The sequence below is a fragment of the Chamaea fasciata genome, unplaced genomic scaffold (genome assembly GCF_029207755.1).
Source record: "Chamaea fasciata isolate MVZ Bird 193981 ecotype frontalis unplaced genomic scaffold, bChaFas1.0.hap1 SCAF_9, whole genome shotgun sequence".
Taxonomy (NCBI): Eukaryota; Metazoa; Chordata; class Aves; order Passeriformes; family Sylviidae; genus Chamaea; species Chamaea fasciata.
In genome coordinates this window covers 5,253,399-5,262,151 of record NW_027094094.1, presented here as the reverse complement: position 1 = coordinate 5,262,151, position 8,753 = coordinate 5,253,399, and positions in this window count along the sequence as shown.

The following is an 8,753-nucleotide window of genomic DNA, read 5'->3' as shown; positions in this document are numbered from 1 at the left end:
ATTGCATTAAGGTAAAAAGGTGGCCCGAGGTGGGAGGGTGATGAATTTCTTTAATTGTGGGGCTCTCTGCTGACTTCCCCGTGGGGTGTCTCGCACACCAGGGCTGCTTTCGAGCAGACCTCCAGGATTCCATCACCAGCACTTTTCCTGGCAATGAAACCTCTCATCTGAAGCTCTGCTGGTGCTTTGTGAGCATCCTTTACGTGTCTCAATGCTCCAGAGAACACAATTATTGTGTCTCACCTGGTTATAGCTTGTGCAAATGGAACTAAGGCACGGGTGTGTAAGGGCGAGGTGATGCTGTCACACACGTGGGTGGCACTGGGGCCGTGCAGCCACTGCTGTCACAAAACCAGCTTAGAAACCACCCCTTCCCTCCCACTGCTGCCCGTTCCTCCCCTGTCAGAGAGTCACAGAATGGTTTGTGTTGGAAGGGACCTTAGAGACCACAAAGCTCTTGGTGCCACGAGGTTGATAAGAAAAATCTCTTTCTAGGCCCTTTTCTTTGGGTGTAGCAAAACACTGCCCTTTCAATGAGCTGTTCATCCTTAGGCTGCGCTTTTTAATTTGGTGTGCTCGTGGCTTGAAGCTCATGGTTTGCTCATCCCAGTGCAGCTTTCCATAGTGCTCAGCACCAGCAAGCCAGGAGAAAATCGGGATGTTATTTTCACGTTGTGCACAGAAATAAGATAATTGTATAACACCTCGTGGTAGTGGGTGAAAGGAGGAACCTGGTACACATGGTTTGCCCTTTTGCTGGAGCTTTTGAGAAGCTGGTGGCTGTTTCATGCTGTGTTTCCTGTGTGGCTGCTGCACCGTGGAGCAGTGGGATCAATACCAATCTCTGCAGCGTGTGGTTCCAGAGGCTCCAAAGTGCAGCTGGTTCAGCCCTGGAAAAAGAAGAGATCAAAGCGAGCTCAGTGCTGCTGTGGCTCCTGGGATGCTGCACTGGGGGTGTAGATGGTGGATGGGAAAAGCTTGGAAATGAGTGAATGGGGTCTGACATTTTGCCACAATGAATAAATATGATTAAGGATTAAAAAAAAAAAAAAAGATGGAAGAGGAAAAGGATGCCCAATGCTGATGAAATCAGTCTAATGTAAGGCAAACTATTGCTGGGTTGTGCTTTGGCTGTGGCTCAATGATATATTCCATGTTTGTGGTGGAAATGGGGTGGCTCTGAGGGAATTGGGAAGGATTATGTGCTCTGCAGTGGCAGCTTTGACATAAACTGGCAGCTCCCCTGCACCATGGAGCACTGCAAGACAAATCTGCCTGGTCTGGTACAGCTGCAACAACACTTATGGCACTTTTGAACTAATATTTTCTCTTTTTCTGAAGAATTGCTTCCATCTCTGCTTACCTTTCTTAAGTTTGGCCTAAAAATACCCCAACCAACCCCAAACAAAACTACAGTTGTGATTTCTGGAGCTTAAACTACTTATAAATTGATGGTGAAGAGTAACTGTGCTGTAATCACCGCGTTTAAGTGTCTGTGACTGTAATGTTGTGTGATTATATCTGTAGGAGGTAAAAGATAAAAGTAACTTAACAGAATTCCCACAAGTTTAATCCTGTTCTTCTGGAATTCTTGGAAATATTGCCTCTGATTCAGCCTTCCACAAGATTGTGCCTTTCAGGGGTGTTCTTTTGGGTGTTCTGGTTTTTCACAAAAGTCTGGATAGTGAGCTATGTATTTACTTTTTCTTTTCCCATCACCTGTGTGTATTTAGGCAGATTTCATAGTGTTAAGTTGAAATAAAACTAGCCTTGCTAGTATTTAGGTCTTAGTGTATTTCCCCAAAAAGGCCCATAAAAACCATGAGTAAGTCCAAACTATGAATTAGATTTGAGGGCAGAAATATGTTAGATTAGAAGTATCTTTTTTAGGCAGCCCCACAAAGGTTTGGGAGAGTTTTCTTCATTTAATTCCATCTGGAAAAACAAACAATAGCCTGCAAAGATCCTTTTCCCTACCCAAATGGCTCTTCTGCAAGGTAATGTGCTTGTGGTTTTAGGGAGAATTAAGCCTGGAATTATCCAAACATAGGAGAGTATCCAAACATTTCACTGTGGTCTCTTATATTGAAAAACAGATCTAATTATTTTTACTTACAGAGGTTCTTCCTCCCTACAGGAGGCACTGCAAGGTAAATTGTGCAGTTAGTTGATTCTTTTAATTCTCACACCTATCCACTATTAAAAGACTTTTTATTAAATGCTTTTGAGATCCTTTTAGTAAGGTTATCTCAATTCTTGTATCTTACCAGTGAAGAATGTGAGGCAGTTCCAAATAAAATTCTATTTTTCCTCAAGCTGTATCAATATGAAAAGAATTTAATAAGGGACTGGTCTTGGGATGTTTGCTGTAATGAGCAAGCTTAGTTTCATTAAGAGGAAATTAAAATTTAATGGCAGGATACATGACCTAAATTCTTTAGAGAATATTTAGTGATACGCTTCTGCGAAGGCAACTTGACTGGATCTAGTCCTAGATTTTATGGCAGCTGGATGATAATTAATTGTCCACAATTAGAATTGGATAATTATTGGTAAACACATTTCTGGAGGTTTAAAACTAAATTTTTCAGAGGAATATCAGCCTCCTTGAGAGTGCCAACTGTCCAAGTAAGAAAGAAACAGGCCAGTTTGGACACTGCTTCAGGCAGGGTTTGGTGGTAGAAGCAGGGGTGCAGTTTGAAATGATCAAATGTTCACAGACAGATTCCTCAATTCCTCTGCAGAGTCCGGTGAATTTGCTGAACTTAGTTTAGTCCCTGGAAAACAGCAGTGAGAGGAGCTGCTTATATAAGTAGGATTAGCATCTGTGCTTATGTTAGTTAGAAGAAATTAGGAAGGTTATCAATGCTTCAAATCACTGACTGAAATTAAAGGAAAAAAGAATAGCCCATAATGGCACATCCATGCTGTGGTGTAATTATGTGCATCACCCTTTCTCTGATTAAATGCAATTCAAACTTCTGTTAAAAAGAACTAAGGAAAAAAAAATCATGCAACAATTACAAACCACCCAGAAAGCCTTACACCTGCTTCTGGTTTATCAACTGCTCCAACCACAATCCTAGAGGCCTTTGGGGCGAACAGCAGCCCCAAATATGCAATATCCCCGTGCTTTATTTGCGGTACTGGCAATTGCAGCATTCAATCCACAGGTATTAGGTGGGTTTCGAGGCCTCTGCAGCTTTGTGGTCTCATTGTGCTTCTGGAAATAGGAGCAGCAGGTTCATGCCTCCTTCAGGGTTCTGTGTCCTCTGTATCTACAGGCCTTGTGTGATGAGGGATGATGGGGTGGCAGTTTTGCTCTTCTCTGGACCTTGTTTTGTGCCCAGATTTTCTGTATTAGAACTCCTTCCCCATGTGGACAAATCTGCATCGCCTCCTTTCTCTACAGCAAACACAGAGATCAGAAATTTAAGCTCTTGTTCAGTGGGTGGTGTGTGTTTGGTGTTTAATTTAACAGCCTTGCACTTTTCTACCAATATACTTGATATAATTATTACTTTGTCTGCAGTCTTTCAAGTTGCCACTAAATTGAGGAATGACAATTTTCTGAACACGGGACAAATCCACTTTATCTCTTAAATTAATTAGCAGGAGACTGTATGAACACTGGAAACAGTTTAATAAAGGAGAGGCTCCAGATGGCTGAAGGTGGACTCAGGCATCCAGAGCATTCCACATCCTAATTGCAACACCATGCACAGCCATACGTCCTGATGCTGTGGGGAATTTACAGATGAGCTGCACTGCAATCTGCTGGGAGGCAGAACAGTCACAGGGCTTTATTGTCACAGAAAAAGCATAATGTCTATTGAAGAAAACTAATTGCTGACAGTTTTTGAGCTGGCTTCGGTGCATGATGCATTTGTTCTGCCCTGTGGATTCTTGTTGCAAAAAATAAAGTACACACATGCAAATAGAAACATATTGCTCCAATCTCCATGGCATCTCTGTACAATTTCCCTCCAATGACTCCAAGCTCCCTTTGTCTGTACAGGTGTTTAGTTGGCAGAGGGATTTTTCCAAAAGTTCTCTTTCAGTGCAGCTCTGGTGAGAGACCCTGCATTGCACAGCCCAGGTTCTGAATAACAAACTCATTTGAGAGGATTTCAATTATGTGCTTCAGCACATCCTTCTCCCCTTTCAGGAGGCAGCAAGAGAACAGAGTGTCCAGTTTCTCCCTGGGGATGTTCTGTGGTGCTGCTCTCATCTGAGAGCAAAGAGCGAGCTGTAATTCAGGACTGTGACCCATGACCCAGAAACACCTGCAAAAGAGAAGGGAATCCCCCAGGCACCTGTGTTTCTGATCTCCAGTGGCCACTGCAGCATGGTTTTTTTTCACAGTGCTTTTCTCCTTTTGTCCTTCTCCTGCTGAGGAAAATCCAAGCAGGCAGTGTCAATGTGGCCTTCAAGATTTCAAATATCCACTCCTAACTGACTTAGAACAAAGCCAAATTACAGCCTGGCTGCAGAGGGCTCACCTGTGTGTTTAAAATGAGTGGGCTTTATACCACGGACTGCTTTCCAGAATTCATTAAGGCATCCCCATGCAGAGATGTGCAGAGTTGCTGGTAACTCAATATCAGCAATGTATTCTTGGTAAGTCACTTGCAGGTGTAGAAGAGTTTGTACTGCAGTTCAATGGCTTCTCCGGGAAGCAAGGGGATCTGCAGCTTCTGTGAGATGCTTTTGGGGCTGTGCTTTAATTTTTTTTTCCCCTGTGAACCCTAATTATTCTTTCCCTGCCCAGTGAAAATCCGTTTATCCATTTTTCAATGCCAGTCTTGGCGCAGTGGAGAGTTCCTGCTGAAGAAAGGGCCCCTCATGTGTCACAAGAACTGGAAGGTCACCAGCCTTGGAAGGGTTGTGCATGGGCATTGAGGTTGTATGAGGGAATTCAGCAGCCAGACAGAGTTGAAATGTGTTTGCAGTGATTAATTAGCTGTGCCTGCTGTTGGGTTTTGCTGATGAAATGTGCTCCTCTGATTTGATTGCCTCGGCTTGGGAACCCAAGGAAATCGTGGTTGCCGCTGGGATACCTTTGTCAGCGTGGACAAAGACTGGATACACAATTTATATCTGAAATAGAAGCAGTTGTGCACGGATTGATGGAAATGGAGCACAGGGAGTGCCTCCTGGCATCGGCAGTCACGCCTGGGCTCAGGAGAATAAATTCGGGCCAAACAGGGTTGTGAAAGGATGAGAGCATTCCAAGCTGGGAGATCACAGGTGTGAGATGACCAGAGGTATCAGGGGTGTCTCCACCTCAGTGAGTTAGAATCATAAAATCATAAAAATCATAAAATCATAAAAAGCCTTTGGCTTAAAGGGACCTTTAAAGATCACCTCATCTTCACCCAGCCTCCCTGCAATGAGTATCCCCAACTAGACCACATTCCTCAGGGAATGTCTGACCTGACCTGGGACACTTCCAGGGCGTCCTCCACCTCTCTGGACATCCTGTGCCAAAGGTTCATGAAGTAATCCTGACAGAGTAACAGTTTTTGCCTTCTCCTCTAAGTAAATTAAAGCAAAAATTGCAACAACAAGAAGTTTAGACTTTGGAGAAATGATTTCTTTGCAATATTAATGTAGAGGCCGGATAATGTACCAGGGGAGCAATGCCAACACAAATTTGGACAAAAGAATGAGTGTGGATTATGGGAATAAAACTATTCAACCTCCTCTTGGCACCTGCTATAATCCATCAGACCTCTGGGGAATTCAAATGTATAAGCAACGCCTAGAACAAAACAATCCCTATTGCTTTCCTATTTTAAAATTTCATGTGCCTAGTCACGAGGGGGAAAAAAACAAAAGGTCTGAAAATGGTTACAGATTTATCCACTGCCTTATTTAGGCAGCTCACATCTGGGATGCAAGCGTTTTAGTGCTGAAAATTGATTTCTGGACAAAACGGGGATCAAAGAGGTAAAAATTGGAACTCAAAGCATGTTTTCATCATCAGCCAGACTTCAGACAGCTGCATGGTGGGAAGGCTTAGCAGCAGGCTGAGCTGCGGCTTGATGATATGATAAACCTGGCTTTTCAATCAGTGATGGAGGATCAGAAATGCTGTGACTGCCTGACACAAAGCCCTGATCAGAGAAAACTTGCTTGGAAGGTTGAACTTTTGTTTAAAGGAGTGTTTAGGGATTAACTTTGGAACAGGAAGGTTTTGTGCCATGCCTGAAGCTTTGTCAGTGGGCAGAAATTTGACAGAAAGGAGCATGAAATTCAGGCTGTGCTCTCTGACTAACTAGAAACGCACAGTTTGTGCAGTTGGTGGTTCAGGGGTGTTTTTATTTTTTTTTTCTTTAATAGAGATATTTGCTATTTTTTAAAAGGGGGATGGTTAGTTTTAGGAGAATGTTTTTTCAAAGGCTCATCTGAAAGCTGGAGCTGTCCAGAGAAGGGTGATGAAGCTGGGGAAGGGTCTAGAAAACACCTCTTAAGAGGAGCAGCTGAGGGTGTTTAGTCTCTATTAAATGACACAGGATTTCCAATGAGATTACACATGAACCTTGTGAGAATTTCCCAATCTATTGCATAGAATCTATGACACACGATTTTCAAAGAAGTTAATTTTATAACAGAAATCAGTGCAAGCAATATATATATATATATATATTTATGGACATTGACTGTGCTCCTACATTTACAAGTTTTCAAGATCTAGGGACAGGGTCCATAGGCAGGAAAATTCTTTTGCAATGATAATAATATTCAAAATTCCCAAAGCAGCAGGTTACATTTTTTTTTCTGTAGAAAAACACACTGGTTAGAGAAGGAAATGAAATGCTGATAGACTGAAGATTCCTAATCTCAGTTATTTAATAAACACCTTATTCAGCTGATCAGAATGCTTATTGTAGGAATAGTGAGATGTAATTTTTTATTAATTCCAGGGTATGCAGTTATTTAAGTAGGTGAATGAAATCTGTGGGTGGTGAAAAATAACCCCATACAGGAGGACCAGCAGGTGTGGTGTTACTTGTTTCTCTGGCTCCTGTAAATCAAGAAGTCTACCTCAAATGAATCAGGTTCTGGTAAAAACACTCCCAAAATGACAGAACTTTTCCTCTCTAGTTCTTCCAGCTGAGAGAATGTTTCTCCCATATTCTTTGTGAGAAAAGCCCTTACTTACCCTCAACATCATGAATTCCTTTGCTCACTTTTCTTTTGTCTGTATCCAGTTCCTGTTTTCTCAAATGACAGCATTAAAACAAAAAATTGCGTGGAGGCTGACCTCTGATAGATTTGCATGCCTTTAATTTCCTCTACCCTGTTTATGAGCTCTTCCTTACAAAATGTCTAGAAAAATAAAAAAAATCTGGAGTCTGGGCAAATCCTCCAGAGATGACAGGCTGCCTTCTCAGAGAGAGTGTGTGAAATTTATCTGTTGGTGAAGAGTCTTGTTCAAAACACACAGGATTGTTGTATGAGGCACTAATTGTTTTTTGAGTGAACTTGACAGGTCATAGCCTGTCTGGTTACAGCTTAAAAAATGGGAATGTGTTGTTAGAAACTGAACTTAAATTCCAGTGGGCTAAAAGAGATATTTCTGCCTTTATGTAGAGGTTAATTTCTCTGCTAGCTCCTTGTTTAAATTAGAACTGGAAAAGATGTGACAAGGCTCTTGGGGGCAGAAAAACTATTCCTGTAAGAAATACTGTCCATTCTTTTAAAGAGAAGCTATTCAAAGGATTTTGAGCTTAGAAATAATCTAACTATGGTAAAAGCGGCACAAACTAAAGACTCAGTTGAAAGTCTGCTGTAACAACACGAACCACAACTTGGTCTCAGTTTTTTTTGGAGTGGTTTTGCACAAATAGATGTAAATAACCAAATAACTGAGTGGGAAGCATAATTGCCACACTTTGGTGCTGAGTTGTCAGGGAGATATTTCAGCTCCCACTGTGGGACTCGGGGAGCCCAATGAGATGAGCAAACTGAGTTAGTTATATGTTTTCTTGGGGAATTTCCAGCAAAAGAGTTGGTTACTCTATCCCTGACTAGTTTATCAATGTCTTATTACATTGTTGATTTAGTCAGGTGGTTCCCAGGCTCAGCGCTTGTCTCTTCTTACCTGCGGCATCTCATGGAGAAAGGGTAGAAACAGTTTCCTTATCTAGGGAATCCTTATAAATAAAGCAAATTTAGGAAATAATTTTTCCCTTCAAACAGTCTGCTGTGCTCAGCCACCACTTGTGCCTTGTTCTGCTGAGTGTGATCAATTTATCCGCTGTCCCTGCTCTGTGTTGGAAAGGCACTGCCTTTTGCATCCACTGTGGAAAGCCCATGTGACCTGGTGATAAACATCCAACAAATTCCAGAGGACCGGGGTTTAAATCACATGCAATTTACCAGTACCACTCTAGGCCAGGAAGTTACAAATGCAATTTAAAAAAAATGAAATTTATTTATCATGAAACACTGCTTGCAATGCTATTTTTTCACTTGCCAGCCTAGTCTTATTGTTGTTCATGGATTTATAACAGTGGCAATTTTGCTCTGTACTTTGATTTGTGAAGGTGAGCAGAAATATTGTTCCTTGCTATTGCAAACTTTATAGTAGAGAAACTGGAGGTAACTCACCTGATTTCACCTAAAGATATCTCCAAGCAGTTAAGAGAAAATGATCTATTTCTGCCAAGCTATTAAGGGAATACTTTGTTAAAAAGTTGCCCTTGCCTAAGTCTTGCTTTTATGGAGCCATTATAATTAGTTAG